The sequence below is a fragment of the Lygodium microphyllum genome, chromosome 13 (genome assembly GCF_053477565.2).
Source record: "Lygodium microphyllum isolate KBCC chromosome 13, Lygodium_microphyllum_v1.1.10, whole genome shotgun sequence".
Classification (NCBI taxonomy): Eukaryota; Viridiplantae; Streptophyta; class Polypodiopsida; order Schizaeales; family Lygodiaceae; genus Lygodium; species Lygodium microphyllum.
The window spans coordinates 45,882,329-45,901,620 of record NC_141147.1 but is presented as its reverse complement, the minus strand read 5'-3'; positions in this window follow the sequence as shown (position 1 = coordinate 45,901,620).

Genomic DNA, 19,292 nt, shown 5'->3' with positions numbered 1-19,292 from the left:
GTGGCATGAATCATCACCCGTCTGCTGCATTTTGCAAATCCTGCATCTCTCCAAACCATCCTGCATGGCTAGTCATATGATTGGATACACCTGAATCAACATACCAAACATCATCATGTGTTCCCTTTCTTTTAACAGCATTCAGTATTGCTGCATAACAAACAGACATTCATTTTTATCTTCATTCTGTCGTGAAGACGATGCATAGTTTCCTTGCTGCAACTTACCACTGCAGATATCATCTTTCTTAGCATAACATTGGGCTATGATATGACTTGTTTTGCCATAGTAGTGGTACACAATACCAGAGTTATTAGAACCTCTGTTCTTCCATCCACCTCTTCCTCTAAAGCTCCCCCTGTCTCTAAAGTTACCACGACCTCCTGAAACCTGCATATCGCCAAATTGTTGATTCAATCTGTTTTGCTGGTTGTCATTACCACGTCCTGTACCACGACCTCTTGAGGAGAACTTGCCACGTCCCCTTCCTGAACTGGAGTAGAAAGCCTGGACCTATTCACCACTTCTTTCAGATGTCTCACTCTGCATGTTGATCTCTTCAGTGATCATAAGGGAGACCAACTCATCGAAATCTGGAAATGGCTTTCTGACATATACGAAAGTTACAAAAGACTTCCAAGCCTTTTCATTGTTAAGTCCACCCAAGGTAGACGACACCAAATCATCATCATCGGGCATTGCATCAATCGCTACCAATGCATCTGCAATGCTCCTTACCTTCAGTGCATACTCATTGATAGACATCTTCCCTTTCTTCAATGTATTCAACTCTTGCTTGAGTTGAATCTTTCGTGCCTTTGTATTTACAGAAAACATACTTTCAAGTATGGTCCAAGCTACATATGAATTCTCTACATTTCCAATATGTCCCATCATATTATTGTCAATTACTGTAGACAACCAATACATGACCTTTTTATCTTTTGCATTCCATTCCTTTCGTGCCTTTGTCTCTTCTGCAGTTGTAGGATCACTCACCTCCGGCTCCTTTTCTTCACCTGAAACAAATTCGTAAAGGCCTTTTCCAATAAGGAAGTTCATGACATGGAACTTCCATGAAGGGTAGTTGTTCTTGTCGAGCTTCTCAATGATGGGGCTTCCACTGTTCTCTGCCATTATCACAAAATTAATACCAACAGCAAAAGTAAATTTTCTACAACCCTCGACCTGTAATGCACAGCAATACACCAGACAGCCTTTTTCACTGTCTGCTCAACAATACATGCAATCTGCAACCAGTCTGCAGATAAACCTTGTGTTTACTCACTGATAAACACCTTTGAGCTTACAGATCTAAAATCTGTAACCTGTGCACCCACTTTCGGTCAATACAGTCGAAATCACAGTGTACCCTGAAACTGTTATCCGCAACCTTGCGGCTCCAAAACGGGGCCTGAAACAGCCTCAGATGCCCAAAATAACTGCAGTATACACAGCGCTCTTCACGCACACCAAATCTCTGCAATCTGAGATTTTTGCTCGACCCTGCTTCCGGTGCCTCCACACGCACTATCCAAGAGAGAGTGGAAGAATGGTAGAGCTTCTTACTCGTGGCTTGCTTGCTCGAACCTTGCTTCTTCTCCTTCACTTCAGCCTTCGAAATCAGCCTCTCTCACTAGCACGGCTCTGATACCATGTCAAGAATTGCGTGGTGGGGGGACTTGCTCAAGATGCTGCGCCGAACACACACAGAATGCACAAGGAGAAGCTCACTCAAGAGACAAGAAGAGAGATGGAGGCCAAAACGTTTTCTTGCTAGTTTCTTCTTCTTCTTACACACACTTTACAATGTACACAAAGTATAGATAAGATACAACATAAAGGAAAGTGGGCTACTAAGTCAAACAATGCATAACCGACTACACTAGTCGACTGGCGCTATAACTATGCCAGCTGTAAATAGGTGTAATAACCTGAATATAATAAGTAATGAATCAGTGGCCATGTGAGAGTCATAATGACCACCGACGTGCTAAGTGTAGACGTGTGGACCCATCTAACCAGGCGGTCCATCATCAATGTCTGCATGTGTTGAGCTTGTCATCTCAACAAAGAACACTACTAGAAAACCGGCAGGGGGAGGAAGTCGAATTCAGAATTGACATGAACAGGTTCAACAAAAATGTAATCCCGCAGCCCCCCTCGCCACACGAACAAGTTCAGCAACAACCCGACCCGCCCCTGGACAGACAGGCCATCCTTAAAGAGCTGTGGAAGAAGCTGGTGGAAGAGGCCAGAAAACGGCTGCAAGCCAAGCCCGTCGTGCAGCCATCTGCTCCCCTCCCACCATGCCCCGAAGACCTACCTATGCAATTCCACGCAGAACTGGTGGTCCGGGAACGCTAAGAACTGGAGAAGGACCCTTTCTCCTTCAGTTTTCTTATGCCTGATAGTCTGAGAAGGGTCCTATCAATCAAGGCGATGGAGGAAGTGATAGTGGCTGGTAGCCGACTAGGCCAAAGATGGTTGGAGGACAGGGCAAGAACCCCCACCTTGTGGGGCACTAAAGAGGCCGAATTTTGGCAAGACAAGATATACGAGGTGCCACACACTGTGAGGGGCTACGATTGCCAACCCCTCTGGAGGAGGCGAATATGTAATACCAACATGCTCGCCTAGATAGCCTTTTGTAACACCCTACCCCACGAGTGGAACGACCCCATGTTTATGGCGTATCCCCATAGGGTAGGTGTGGATTTTGTCGCCACCCTCCATGGGAGGCACGACTTCCCCGTTATCTACAATGCCAATGCCACTTCCTTTGAAAACGCTCTACTTTTTTATCTAGGAAGCATGCCCGCCTCCATGACGCGTTTTCTTGCGGAGTTCTCCTCCTGCCCAGATCTTGTATTCATAACCACCTGTAATTACCTTAGGCTCCTTAAACTCCTACTTAAGCAAGATCCGGCACCACAAGAAAGTGGCTTACCTCCCCTCTTTTTTTATCCTAACGCTATTGATAGTTGCGCCATGACCCGCTTAATGATGCGGGCTAGCCTTCTACCTTCATTTTGCCTAGCGCTCCTAGAGGATATGAGCGACAATCAATTCACTAGGTGCAACCACCCCTTCCTATCCACCACCTCTCTCCATGTCCGCATGAACCTGAAAGGGTACATGCAGAGCCATCAATTTTTACGCAAATCCATCCGCTCATCCTCCCCCCTCATTCTGATGACGAGAGCTAGCCTTGGTTGTCCTGCTCCTCATGTAATATTATCCCGCAATGTGGCAAAAAAAAAAACATTGTACCTACGGGTCCTTAAGTTAGGCGTGTCCAATGACCTCGGTCGGTTGGCTCCACTCCTAACCCCCTAGCCCTTTTTGATCCCCCACATCACGCTTAGGGCACATCAATGGGTAGGACACACCTAGGGAAGTAACACTCCCCTATGGTTCGACCTGTCACCCTAAGCCACTAGCACCAATCCCCCTTGGCACAAATGGGGTCCTCAAGTGTGGGACATCACCCGGGTCCACCACCCACTTCCCCATTTCACTAGCACGCGCACACCACACAAACACACTAACGACAGCCACCCCCAGGTAGAGCACCGCACCTTCTTCTTCAAGAACACCACTTCCGCCCAACCACCAACTTCAGAGGCCCTCGTTCACCCATGCAATCCACTAAGTGGCTCCGACAACCATCGTTCTTGAGCTTCCATAAACCCCTGATTCTACATGTGGCCCTTAACCTTACACCCACACCAAAAGTGCCATGGGACTAGCACCCGTCTAGGAGGGGGGTAATGTTAACCCCAAGCCAAGATGGTGAAAAATGGAGAAAAAGCAAAGGAAGATGAACAAAAAGAGCGAAGACACGCAAGCGGCCCCTAAAGATGGACCGGGGCAAAAAGCACAACCATAAAAGAAAAGGCACCTCAAAAAACTTGAAAAATCTTTGTAAAAGAGATCCAGGCTCCCTCTTGTGCCCATTGTAAAATATTAGACGGGTGTAGGCTAGAGGCACGGGGCTAAAAGAGAAAAATTGAAAAATGACCTTGCCACAATGGCTGGTCATGTAAAAAAGGGATGGGTGCCCATGGGATTTCAGGGTTTGTATATATAAAGTCCAAAAAGTGAACAAGAGATCATTCTTTGGTGTGTGGCAAAAGGAGTCTTCTTCTTTTTCTCTCCTTCTCTCCTTCTTGCTTGTGTGTGCTCTTGAGAGAGGGAGTGTGAGAGTGTGAGGGAGTGAGTGTGTGAGAGAGTGAGGGATCAAGAGGGTGAAGCTCTTCACCATCTCCTCTCCTTCTTATTCTCTTCCCTTCTCTCTTCTTGCGTGCGCGGCTATGGAGGATGGAGCTTGGAGGTGGAGGAGGCTTGAGGATGCTTGAGCTAGCATCTAGGATCGTGGAGCTACCGGTGTGTGGAAGAGAGGAGGTAACTCATATCGGCACTAAGGTAAGCTCACTACACTTGTAGGATCGACGGCGCGTTGGCTAGGTGAGAGATAGCCATTAGAGCTCACTTGGAACGCTTGAAACAATAAGCGGTCCATGGGTCTTGGCGGTAGAGCGAAAGCTCCCACACTCCCCCTCTCCTTCTCTTTCTCAAAATTTTGGTGACAAAAGGGGGGAAAAAGAGGAATAACAGGTCTCGTGAAGGAAAAGGGGAGAAAAACGAGTTATAATGGAGGGGGGTGTTGGTTAAGGGGGCGAAGGAAGAGGATTATCCCCCTTGTCAAGGGGGGGATTTTTATAAGGAGGGGGAGGACGGTATTACCAGGAGGGGGTGTGACACGAGGCCCCCTTCCTCTTCCTCCGTTCAGATGGCCAGAATGGCCATTCTGCGATGCAATTGCATGTTATGTCAAGCTCTCCCCTCATCTCGTAGTTCGACTCCTCCTCCATTCAACTCTTCCTGCCCTCGTTAACGTGCAGATGAACTCCCTCTCCCTCCGCCAACCAGATGGCATTGACAAGGAGAGGTGACGAAAGATAAATTTTGTTTTATTATTCTTCTTCTTATTTTTCTAATAAAAGGGAGGGGGAATTATGGCGATGGTGGCGGAAAAAAGAAAGGAAATTTTTGACGGCAATAGTAGGGATAAAAAAGGGGGGCGACGTCATTACAGCAGTGATGGTAGCCTGTTACATCCTTTCCCCCTTAAGCAATTTGTATGTCCTCATCTCGAAAGGAATTGGGGGTATTGTTGGTTGAGAGTACTCTCCTCAACCCATGTGGCATCTTCTGCTGGATAGTCCTTCCACTAGATGAGGTATTCTTTCAGGGTTCTATTCCTCAATCTCTTTTCCCGAGTGTCTAGGATTCTATCTGGCCAGAGCTCAAGGACTCCTTGGCTTGGCATTACAACTTATTGATCATTGAGTACATTTCTAGGTTTGGATACATATTTATTTAGTAGGCTAACATGGAATACATTGTGAACCCTTACGTTCTCAAGGAGTTGGAGTTTGTAAGCATTGAGCCCTAGACACTTGAGGATCATGTAGGGTCCACAATACCTTGGACTTAGTTTCTTAAATTCTCCCAGTGATAAGGAGCTCTTCTTAGGACGTACCCGAATAAAGACCATAGCCCCTTCTTTGAAGAGTCGCTCATGTCTATTTAGATATGCATAGGCTTTTTGCCTATCTTTGGCAACTCTAATGTCTTGTCTGATGGCCTTGACCTGCTCATCCATCTCCTCAAGCATTTTCTTGGAAGCTTCTACCCTCAAGGTAGGATCTGAGAAGTTCAATGGAGTACGGCAGTCATGCCCATACAATGCTTGAAAATGTGTCATTTGAATGCTTTGTTGGTAGGAAGCATTATAGGCAAACTCTACCAATGGTAGATATTGGATCCATTTCCTAGGTTCACGACAGCAATATGTACTAAGGATATCTTCAATGACCTAGTTGACCCTCTCTATTTGGCCATCAGTTTGAGGGTGATAAGCTGTACTTAAGTAGATTTGAGCCCCAATGGCCTCAAATATCCCTCTCCGAAAATGAGATGTGAAGAGGGAATCGCGGTCACTAATGATCCTTCTAGGCAACCCGTGGAGTCTGAATATCTCCTTGATGAATAATCTGGCTTTATCTAGGGAATGTCAAGAGGTTGCAGCTTTCTAGACATTTTGACATGTTTCGCCTTAATGCGTTGGTAAGACAAACATTCCGTGACATATTTGAGCATATCTCCCTTAAGCCTTTCCCAATGATAGCTTTTCCTGACCGTGTTGAGGGTCCTGATATATCCAGGATGGCCTGAAAAGGGGGAATCATGTGCTTCCCAAAGTATTCTTTGTTTGAGTTTCTTGCTTGAGGGTATGCACAATCTAGTCCTAAAGTAGACAAGTCTCCCACTGACAGAAAATTCTTGATATTTGACCTTAAGTTTGGGGTTTTAGTCCTTTTCCAAAATCTCTTTCATCATCTTTAGATATTATGGGTCCTGGCTAGCTTCCTCCTTTGCTAATTCAAGGATAGGGTTGCTAGGCATTGATACCATAGTTGCCAATGATTCTACCATCGAGGGTTCCTCCATAATAAGAGAGTTGAGTAATGATTTGCAACTTAAGGCATCAGCAACTATGTTCTCCTTGCCATGTCAATACCTGATCTCAAAATCATATTCCTGCAGAACCTCAATCCAACGACATTGCCTCATATTGAGGTCGGTCTAGGTGCAGATCCATTTAAGGCTCTTATGGTCCGTGACCAAATAGAATTTGTTGCCAAGCATATAGTGTCACCAAAGCTTGAGAGCATGAATAATTGCTAATAGCTCCAAGTCATGGGTAGCATAATTCCTTCCATGGGTCTTTAGCTTCCACAAAGAATATGCTATAGGATGACCTCCTTGCATTAGTACACACCCTAGTGCAGGTGAACTAGCATCCATGACAAATTCAAATTCCTTGCTCAAGTCGCAAAGCTTTAGAATCGGTGCTATCACTAGGCTATTCTTGAGCTGATTAAAACTTAATTGTTCAGTGGACATCCACGCTATGGCAACCTGCTTCTTCCGCAAATTTGTAAGGGGTGTTGCGATTAAGGCGTAGTCCTTAATGAAGATTCTGTACCAACCAGTTAATCCAAGAAAGCTACGCACTTCTTTAATAGTAGTTGGTGGAGGCCACTCTTGGACATCCTTGACCTTTATAGGATCTACAGAGATTCCCTCATTTGACACAATAAATCCAAGGTATTCAATCTGCCTCTTGAGAAAGGCACACTTTTTCTTCTTAGCATAGAGCTTATGAGTTCTCATGGTCTTAAGGACAATGCGAACTTGGGATTCATGGTCCTCCTCTTCCTTGGAATAAATCAAGATATCAACAAAGAAGACAAGCACAAAATCATCCAGATATGGCCTAAAAATGTCATACATTAGCATGTTAAAGGTGGCAGGGGAATTACTCAATCTGAAAGACATTATTGTAAACTCGAAATGACCATATCTTGTGTTGAATGTCATCTTAGGAATATCTTCTTCCTTGACGTGGATCTGGTAGTATTCTGACCTCAAATCGATCATCTTGGAGAAGATTTTTGCTCCCTGCAATCAATCAAGTAACTCATCTATCGTTGGGATAGGATATTTATTTTTTATGGTTACTTGGTTCAAGCCTCTATAATCGATGCAAAGGTGAAGTGTATCATCCTTCTTCTTTTGGAACAGGACTGGAGCACATATGTACCCTTGGTCCATATGTACCTTGGTCCAATAGTTGTTTGAGTTGTTCCTTTAACTCAATAGCTTCAGGAATGGACATCTTGTAGGGCCTTTTTGTGACCGGTGCAGCTCCTGGTGTTAGCTTAATCTCATTATCCACTTCCCTTGGTGGTGGTAAGTCAATCAACTCCTCTGGAAACACATCCACATACTATTTTAGCCATGATGGTTCTTTGTTGATATCCTCCATCTATTCTGGTTTGTTTAGCTTGATCAGGTAGATGAGTAATCCTTTCCTTATCCCCTGAACTATTCGTGTCGCCTTAGCTAGCTGGATTTTTGGTCTACCTGCTTCTCCTTGTGTTGTCACTTTCTCACCTTTAGGATTACGAAAGGAGACTTTCCCTTTTCCACAATGAATATGAGCATCATTGAGAATTATCCAATCCATCCCGAGTAGGCATTCATGGAATCCTAGACTCATTACCCTGAATTTAACATATGTGGGCTTGTTTCCGAGTAGGAATTCAACCTTAACAGTTTGTCTAGTGCAAGTGATTTTTCACCCATTTGCTAGTTCAACAAGTAGGGTAGGTGCAGCTACAATGGCTATTCCTAACCTTCTTGCACAAGCTGGTGAAATGAAGGAATGAGTGCAGCCACAGTCAATCAACGTTTTGAATTTCTTACCTTGGTAGTTTGATGGTGTTTGGATTACTAAGAACTGGCAGTTTGTCCCCTTTTTGTGGAGAGTGGCATGAACGGATGCCCTATCAATCTCAGCTTCCATGGACGAGTCTTCTTCTTCATTGATTCCCTTAGTGGAGATATTGGAAGTTTTTGCCCTTCACATTACTGCACAACCACGGCCACGGGTACCTCTGGCTTGGCCACTGAATTTTCCTTGGCAATGCTCTCTGCCAAGTTTGGAACGTTCCCTTTTGAAGTGTCCATATTCATTACAGTGGAAACATCGCATGCTTTGATCACTTCTTTGAGTGGGAAAAAGTCATTGATTGCATTTGCACCTTGGCTTCTTCCATTGGCCTTGATTTGTCCTTGAGCCCTCTTGAATTGAGCTTTCAGCATTCCTAGATTCTGGTCCTTATAACACCATCGTCTATTATCCTTGGGCTTTGGTTGGACTTCTTAGGCAATAGGTCCCGCTCTTATCAATGCGTCTTGCAAATTCGAAGGATACATTGATTCCAACCGAGTGTTCAATGGTGGGTTCAACCCATCACAAAACTTCGAAACTTGTTGGGGAATGCTCATGGTCGGAGCGTATTTCAATAAGGAGACAAATCTCGAGTAGTACGCCTCTAATGACAGGCCCAACTATTTCAATTTGAAGAACTTATTCATCTTTTGAGTTTTGTATGCACGTGGCATGTATCTTCCATGCACGGCTTCCTTTAGCTTGTCCCAAGTTATTGTGTTTTCAGAGACTGCTTGGTCCTTACACCATTGCTTCCACAAAATCCTAGCTTCTCGGGTAAGTTTGAGCTTGGCAATCATGGACTGGTTCACACGTGCTATTCCTGCTGCACTGAAGTAATCTTCCATTGATTCAATCCATACTTTGGCATCAACTTCAATAGTCTTCCCCTTTCCGTCGAATTTTGGTTGTTTAATCTATTTTAGGAGAAACTTCTTCTCTTGTGCCTTCATTGCGCTTAGTGTGGACACAAGACTCTGGTTCTGCGCTTGGGGTTATATCTGGTTTTACATTAAAACCTTCATTTTAAGATAGCATTTACATTTCTCTACACATATTGAATCAATGCACAAAACTATTTTTCATTGATACTATACAACAATTCAAATGAACATAAAATTCTTATTTATCCATAACGAAGCATAGGCCTCGAGAATTCCGGAATAGATAGACATTGGCTGGGATGCTTTTCTTTTCAATAGATACATCAACGCCAAGTTAATAAGTCCCTAATCAATTAGACTACAAGGACAGAATAGTAATATGGGTTGGGAGAATGGATTCTCAAGAAGCGATAAGTCATGGCAATTCGAGAAGTCCCCATTTTTTATAGCCATGATGTTTATTTCTCCCCATTACTTTAATTATGTCAGCTGGCAAGACTTTGACCACCTCGTCATAGATATAGTAATTATGTTCTACTTGTCGGCATCCGATGTGTAGGATGGAATTTATAGGAGCCTCATGGAAGATGACTAACTTGATAATCTTCAAGTCTTCCAACCATTTTAGCCTCTTTAGGTTGTTTTGAAGATAGGCCAGTCGGTTGGCATCTATATAGTAGTATCCCGTGCTCCAAGTCCAATGCCTTTCCACATACAATGGTGAAGGGTTGTAGATTCAATCCAAGATCCCCATCATGTCGGATCGTCGCGTCGATAACTTGAAGAGTTCATAGCCATCTTGAACATAATGTGAAATACGAGGAACCTGCTCCATACCTCGTAAGTCTGAAGCAGCAACAAAGCACAAATGAGTAACAAAAAAATTATTGCCCTAGTGAAAAACATCACTTCTCCCTTCCCGATTTATTACTGTCTCCTAGCAACATTCTAGCATCAGATCGTGGACATCCTACTTTACGCAGAGATACCCAAGCCGAAGCAGAATGTCGCACTTGGTTCAAAGAGAATGGAAAACGAGAGGAATGCGTCGCTCAACCTCTCTACCTGTAGGACACAGTCCCACTCCGATCCCCTAAAACGGTATGAGTCGGGTTCTACCTTAACAATTCCTAAAGGTTGAATGTCGATAAAAACATGTGAGAAGCCTCCCAGTTCTCTAGGACCACCCTGCCGTAGGATGGACCCGTTGGGGTTCCGCCCACCCGCTTCCCTCAATGCGCGTTCTTTAGTTACCTACTTAGGTCCTATCACATTTATGTGGGGCATTTAAAAACAGCTTCCTTAATTAAGCCTTTTAGGAAACAGGGTTCGTTTGCGTAACTTATGGCACTGACACAAAAACAATCCATGCAAGTTCTTTGGAAGTAGACTTTATATTATCATCTTAACTTAAATACAAGTCTCATCCAAAAAAGACGGATTCCGCAATCCGTGGGGATGTATCTTCTTTCCTCTAAGTTTCCACCCTTGCACTAGTAACAGGGCCTCGAGAATCCATCTCGAATCACGTAGGTAGTTTGAGTAGAACTCGGAGGCAAGGAATTTACAGCCAGAGCCCCACCTTGCATCCAAGCGTCCTCCTACATTCAAACTAACCCACGGAGAGACCTCTCATGGCAAGTTCGGTCCACGTTCCCGTCATGATTATTTTAAACCCCCTTGGCTAGGGTTGGCAGCCAGCTAGGGGTAGCTTGGCATGCCCTCCTTGAATTCAACCTCAATCATTAATCAAATTTTCTTTTGTGAGCTTGAGTCATACATTCCTTTTGCAGACATTGAGTCAAGATTTACAGGCACAAATAATCAATGAAGGTGAGTACTCAGGACATCTGCTAAGGTGGAGTCCTCATCTTTGACGATGGCATCGCCCTTCTTGGTCTTTCTTGCCTAGGCATCATTTTCCATTATTTTCTAAGGGATAGAGAATACCCTCCTTCTGGCCTCACTACTATGTATTAGGGTAGAGCAATTACACTATAGTTTCAGATGTTGCGGCTCCCCTAGGTTACTATCCTTTGGTCACCTATCTTAAGATCTTAGTCTAGGGCTTTGTTTGGTCAATTTGATAATCATCTTTTCCACCTTAGAAGTCTATCTGGTTCTAAGTTTTCCCTAGGGTCTCCTCCCTTCAAGATAACAGGAACTTATATTTACTCATCTTGCAAGTCAAGTGTAAACCAAGTCTATTTACCATTCCGAAATAGTTACGAGTATGGAGTGTAGCTTGGCAAATAGTCATTCTCCTTGTGGGTACTACATTGGAGCTTCCTTGTATTAGCTTTGGGATGTTTCATATTTTGAAAATGATATACCTAAGCGTGTTTTGGATTCATCATGGCTGGCTATAGGGTTAGAGACCAAAGAGTGTGTTGACTCAAAGTTAAAATATGGTCGTAAGGACAATTCAATTTCTTTGTGACTAATATCCTAGTTGGGTCAAGCTAAATCATGGCTTCCCTCATCGGCCAGGACTTCATTTACCAAACTATTCCTTTCAAATAAGCTCAACACTTCACATGCGCACCTTAATCTACCTTTTTAGATGCATATCCCATTATGTGGTGCAATTGAGGCTATTCATGATGCCGTGCAAGTCCCAATGCAAGTCTTCCCTAAGTTGTCGATGCGATGCAAGGTCCCTATTCATAGAAATCCCTTCTAGTACATTTATGCAACTCAAAAGGCATGACCTAATTACTCAAATGTGAGTGTACATGCATTCATTGAAAATGCAAGTTAATTCTCTACGAAGGTCTATGGAGAACAATTGACCTATACATAATATTTATGTACCCTGACAATCTATGATGCATCTGCAGGAGTTAGATCCTATTACTTGACTTGTCTTTGCTATACCCGTAGATACTCAATCTATTTCCAACAACTCATGATTATTAAACCCTTTTCGGCTACCTTTCAAAGTATGCAAATTACCCGATGGGAGGCATGACTTTTTTCCTAATAATGCCTATGCTTAAATATTTGATTACAATTTTCTAGACACGGTAGCGGTACCTGGTTTTCGAGAGTTGAGTTGGCGTTTTCGCCTGATAAACCGTTCGTGCTGATAGTGGCGTCTTTTCCCGACTCTTCTTCCATGGTACCGGCTTTTGCAATTACTTGGGAGAGCTTATGCTTTGGGGCCATTTTGGAGTTTGGAAGCGACCTTCACTTCCTTCGAAGGACTCCTTGGTGCTGGAGTTTCTTGTGCTCGCCTTGACTCTCGCAGTCTCTGGAGGCAGTCGATGGAGTGGCTACGGGACTCGCAGTGAGGAGAATCAGTACTCAGGCCTTTGCCCAATAGGAAGTTACTCTTGAACCACTTCTCTCCCTCTCTCGCCCTTCTTTTCTCTAGATTTCCCTTCCCTCTCCTCTATCTCTCATTCTCTCCTTCACTATCTCCCCCTCTCCTTCTCTTTGTGACAAAAGGGGGGAAAAAAGAGGAAAATGAGTTATAATGGAGAGGGGTGTTGGTTAAGGGGGCGAAAGAAGAGGATTAACCCCCTTGTCAAGGGGGGGATTTTTATAAGGAGGGGGAGGAGGGTATTACGGGGAAGGGGTGTGACACGAGGCCCCCTTCCTCTTCCTCCATTCAGATGGCCAGAACGGCTGTCTTCCATGCAATTTCTAGTTATGTCAAGCTCCCTCCCTCATCTTGTAGTTCGACTCCTCCTCCATTTAACTCTTCCTACCCTCGTCGGCATGCAGATGAACTCCCTGTCCCTTCGCCAACCAGATGGTATCGACAGTGAGAGGTGACGAAAGATTTTATTTTTTTTCTAATAAAAGGAAGGGGAGAATTAACGGCGATGGCGAAAAAACAAAGAAATTTTTTTACGACAACGATGGGATAAAATAAGGGGGGGGCATGTCATTATGACAGCGACAGCGACCTGTTACATCCTTCCCCCCTTAAGGAATCAAGATGTCCTCATCTCGAAAGGAATTGGGGGTATTGTTGGTTGAGAGTACTCTCCTCAACCCATGTGGCATCTTCTTCTAGATAGTCCTTCCACTGGATAAGGTATTATTTGAGGGTTCTATTCCTCAATCTCTTTTCCCGAGTGTCTAGGATTCTATCTAGCCAGAGCTCAAGGACTCCTTGGCTTGGCATTACAACTTGTTTATCATTGAGTACATGGCTAGGATTGCATACATAATTCTTTAGTAGGCTAACATGGAATACATTGTGAACCCTTCTCGGGGAGTTCACTATATATATATTCTCTATATAACATGTGTTCATAGCCTATTTATAAATATCCTAATCTGTGAAATTTTCTTGAATAAAACACAATCCTTTTCTATTCGATCTGTAAGTAACCCCTCTATATGACACCCTTCTGTATGTAAAAAATGTATAAAAATGGTCTTTTAAAAACCCCTTATTTTGAACTCACGTTATATATACATATATTCATGAGTGGCTCCCCTAAGGAACCCTTACGTTCTCAAGGAGTTTGAGTTTGTAAGCATTGGGCCCTAGATACTTGAGGATCTTGTATGGTCCGCAATATGTTGGACTTAGTTTCTTAAATTCTCCCACTGATAAGGAGATCTTCTTGGGGTGTACCCAAATAAAGACCATATCCCCTTCTTTTTGAAGACTCGCTTCTGTGTCTATTTAGATCTGCATAGGCTTTCTGCCTATCCTTGGTAGCTCTAATGTCTTGTCTAATGGCCTTGACATGCTCATTCATCTCCTCAAGCATTTTCTTGGAAGCTTCTACCCTCAAGGTAGCATCTAAGAAGTTCAATGGAGTACGGCAGTCATGCCCATACAATGCTTGAAAATGGCATTTGAATGCTTTGTTGGTAGGAAGCATTATAGGCAAACTCTACCAATGGTAGATATTGGATCCATTTGTTGGGTTCGCAACAACAATATATACTAAGGATATCTTCAATGACATGGTTGACCCTCTCTATTTGGCCATCAGTTTGAGGGTGATAAGTTGTACTCAAGCAGATTTGAGTCCCAATGGCCTCAAATATCCCTCTCTGGAAATGAGATGTGAAGAGGAAATCGCAGTCACTAATGATCCTTCTAGGCAACCCGTGGAGTCTGAATATCTCCTTGATGAATAATCTAGCAATATCTGAAGCTTTATAGTTTATCTTGACTAGAATGAGGTGTGCAACCTTAGTGAGCATGTCTACTATGACCATAATTGAGTTGTATCCTCCTTGGATTGAAGGTAATCCAACAACCAAGTCCATGCTAATAAATTCCCACTTCAACTGGGGAATGTCAACAAGTTGTAGCTTTCCAGGCATTTTGACATGTTCCGCCTTAATGCGTTGGCAAGACAAACATTCCACGACATATTTGAGCACATCTCCCTTAAGACTTTCCCAATAGTAGCTTTTCCTGACCATGTTGAGGGTCTTGACATATCCAGGATGGCTTGAAAAGGGGGAATCATGTGCTTCCCAAAATATTCTTTGTTTGAGTTTCCTGCTTGAGGGTATGCAAAATCTTATCCTAAAGTAGACAAGTACCTCATTGACAGAAAATTCTTGATATTTGACCTTAAGGTTGGGGTTTTGGTCCTTTTCCAAAATCTCTTTCATCATCTTTAGATATTATGGGTCGTGGCTAGCTTCTTCCTTTGCTAATTCAAGGATAGGGCTTCTAGGCATTGATACCATAGTTGCCAATGATTCTCCCATCGAGGGTTCCTCCATAATAATAGACTTGAGGAACGCTTTGCAACATAAGGCATTAGCAACTATGTTCTCCTTGCCAGGTCGATAACTGATCTCAAAATCATATTCCTACACAGAACCTCAATCCAACGGCATTGCCTCATATTGAGGTTGGTCTAGGTGAAGATCCATTTAAGACTCTTATGGTCCTTGACCAAATAGAATTTGTTGCCCAGCAGATAGTGTCACCAAATCTTGAGAGCATGAATAACTTCTAATAGCTCCAGGTCATGGGTAGCATAATTCCTTTCATGGGTCTTTAGCTTCCATGAAGAATATGCTATAGGATGACCTCCTTGCATTTGTACACAGCCTAGTGTAAGTGAACTAGCATCTATGACAACTTCAAATTCCTTGCTCAAGGTAAGGAGCTATAGAATCGGTGCTGCCACTAGGCTATGCTTGAGTTGATCAAAACTTGATTGTTCTGTGGGCATCCACGCTATGGCAACCTTCTTCCTTAGCAAATTTGTAAGGGGTGCTGTGATTAAGGCATAGTCCTTAATGAATATCCTGTACCAACCTGTTAATCCAAGAAAGCTACGCACTTCTTTAACAGTAGTTGGTGGAGGCCACTCTTGGACATCCTTGACCTTTGTAGGATCTACAGAGATTCCCTCATTTAACACAACAAATCCAAGGTATTCAATCTGCCTCTTTGAGGAAGGCACACTTTTTCTTCTTAGCATAGAGCTTATGAGTTCTCATGGTCTCAAGGATGATACGAACTTGGGATTCATGGTCCTCCTCTTCCTTGGAATAAACCAAGGTATCATCAAAGAAGACAAGCACAAAATCATCAAGATATGGTCTAAAAATGTCTTGCATTAGCCTATTAAAGGTGGCAGGGGCATTACTCAATTTGAAAGACATTACTGTAAATTTGAAATGACCATATCTTGTGTTGAATGCCATCTTAGGGATATCTTCTTCTTTGATGCAGATCTAGTAGTATCCTGACGTCAAATAGATCTTGGAGAAGATTTTTGCTCCCTGCAATCGATCAAGTAACTCATCTACCCTTGGGATAGGATATTTATTTTTTATGATTACTTGGTTCAGGCCTCTATCATCAATGCAAAGGCGAGGTGTACCATACTTCTTCTTTTTGGAACAGGACTGGAGCTCCCTAAGAAGAACTGTTGGGCCATATGTAGCCTTGGTCCAATAGCTATTTGAGTTGTTCCTTTAACTCAATAGCTTCAGGAATAGACATCTTGTAGGGCCTTTTTGTGACCGATGCAGCTCCTGGTGTTAGCTTAATCTCATGATCCACTTCCCTTGGTGGTGGTAATTCAGTCAACTTCTATGGAAACACATCCACATACTCTTTTAGCCATGATGATTCTTCATAGGTATCCTCCACCTGTTCCGATTTGTTTAGCTTTATCAGGTAGACGAGTAATCCTTTCCTTATACCCAGAAATATTTGCGTCGCCTTAGCTAGCTGGATTTTTGATTTACCCGCTTCTCCTTGTGTTGTCACTTTCTCACCTTTAGGATTATGAAAGGAGACTTTTCCTTTTCCACAATGAGTGTGAGCATCATTGGGAATTAGCTAATCCATTCCTAGTAGGCACTTATGGACTCCTAGACTCATTACCCTAAATTTAACATATGTGGGCTCGTTTCCAAGTAGGAATTCCACCTTAGCAGTTTGTCTAGTGCAAGTGATTTCTCACCCAGCTGTTAGTTCAACAAGCAAGGTAGGTGCAGCTATAGTGGCTATTTCTAACCTTCTTACACAAGCTGGTGAAATGAAGGAATGAGTGCTGCCACAATCAATCAAGGTTTTTAATTTCTTACCTTGGTAATCTGATGGTGTTTGGATTACTAAGAATTGGCAGTTTGGTCCCTTTTTGTGGAGAGCGGCATGAACGGATGCCCTCTCAATCTCAGCTTCCATGGATGGGTCTTCTTCTTCATTGATTCCCTTAGTGGAGATATTGGAATTTTTTGCCCTTTGCATTACTGCACGACCGCGGCCATGGGTGGCTCTGGCTTGGCCATTGAATTTTCCTTGGTGATGCTCTCCGCCAAGTTTGAGGCATTCCCTTTTGAAGTTTCCATGTTCATTAGAGTGGAAACATCTCATGCTTTGATCACTTCTTTGAGTGGGGACAAAGTCACTGATTGCATTTGCACCTTGGCTTCTTCCGTTGGCTTTGACTTTGTCCTTGAGCCCTCTTGAATTGAGCTTTCAACATTCCTAGATTCTGGTCCTTGTAAGACCATCGTCTATTATCTCTGGGCTTTGGTTGGACTTCTTGGGCAATATGTACCGCTCTTATCAATGCATCTTGCAAATCTGAAGAAGGGCACATTGATTCCAACCGAGCATTCAATGGTGGGTTCAGCCCATCATAGAACTTCGAAACTTATTGGGGAATGCTCATGGTCGGAGCGTATTTCAACAAGAGACAAATCTCGAGTAGTATGCCTCAGGTGACAAGCCCATCTATTTCAATTTGAAAAACTCATTCATCTTCTGAGTTCTGTATGCAAGTGGCATGCATCTTTTCTACACAGATTCCTTTAGCTTGTCCCAAGTCATTGTGTTTTCAGAGACGGCTTGGTCCTTACACCATTGCTTCCACCAAAGCCTAGCTTCTCTTGTAAGTTTGAGCTTGGCAATCATGACCTGGTTCACAGTTGTTGTTCCTATTGCACTGAAGTAATCTTAGGGTCTCAACCTTTGGACTATGTGGCTAGCTATCCACTATAGGGTTTACTTTCAAAGAGCAACAATTGTCAAGAAAGGTGAAGAAGGGTCTCAACCTTGAGCCAAGAAAGTACCAATAGTTGAGAAATAGAGCCTTGAGAGCAATTAGATGGGAGCAATAGTAGGAAATGAGCTAGATAGGTAGTGAAACTTGCATCGCAAATTTTGGGCAAGTCGTGTAGGGGCCACATGGGTTTCTACTATTCCATGATGGTTGTCATATTGCTCCCCATCTCCTATAGAATGCTTCTATGGAGTCATTTGTCCTTGAGAGTGAAGATCAAGGGAGTAAAAGTAAGAAAACTTCCTAGGATTCTATGGCATCTTGAAATTTAGAAGAAGAGAGAGAATGTCTTCAACAAAAAGTAGGGGTGGTTTTCCCCTTCTCTAACCCATGGGGTCTGGTTTGGCACTTAGGGTTGTATCTGGCTTTACATTAAAACCTTCGTGTTAACATAACATTTATATTTCTCTACACATCTTGAATCAATGCACAAAAATATTTTTCATTGATATTATACAACAATTCAAATGACCATAAAATTATTATTTACCCATAAAGAAGCATAAGCCTCGAGTACAATTATTTGCGAATAGATAGACATTGGCTGGGATGCTTTTCTTTTCAATAGATACATCAATGCCAAGTTAATAATTCCCTATTGGATTCGGCTACAGGCATAGAATGGTAATATGGGTTGGAAGAATTGATTCTCATGAAGCGATAAGTCATGGGAAGTTTGGGAAATCCCCGTTTTTGATAGCCATGATATTCGTTTCGCCCCATTACTTTAATTCTATCAGCTGGCAAAACTTTGACCACCTCATCATAGATGTAGCGATTCTTTTCTACTTGCCAGCATCCGATGTGTTGGATAAAATTTACATGAGCCTTATGGAAGATGAATAACTTGACAATCTTCAAGCCTTCCAACCATTTTAGCCTCTTCAGGTTGTTTTAAACATAGGCAAGTTGGTTGGCATCTATATAGCAGTATCCCACACTCCAAGTCCAACGCCTTTCCTCATACAATGGTGAAGGGTTGTAGATTTGAACCAGGATCGCCATCATGTCAGATCGTCGGCCGAATCATCGGCAATAACTTGAAGAGTTCATAGCCCTCTTGAACATGATGTGAAATACGAGGAACATGCTCCATTCCTTGTACGTCAGAAGTGGCATCAAACCACGAATGAGTAACATAAAAATTATTGCCCTAGTGAAAAACATCACTTCTCCCTTCTCGATTTATTCCTGTCTTGTTTTTTTATTTCATTGGTTGGCTTTGATACCAACTATAATGTGCCCGTCTAATGGATGTCCAAGCACCTTCTTAGAGGTCCATTGGGAAACGAATCTAAACGTTGTTGCCCGGCACTCCCATGGAATGTTCTGGGGTCTGTCACCTAGGGTTTCCCGAGTCCACTTTGCAACGGAATGTTCGCGGCCGAGCCCACTAGGATCGACCTGAAATCTAGGTTCCTAGAGGCCAAGGTCTCCTAATAGCATTCTGGCATCGAATCCTAGACATCCTACTTTACGCAGAGATACACAAGCCAAAGTAGACCCATGCCGCACTTGGTTCAA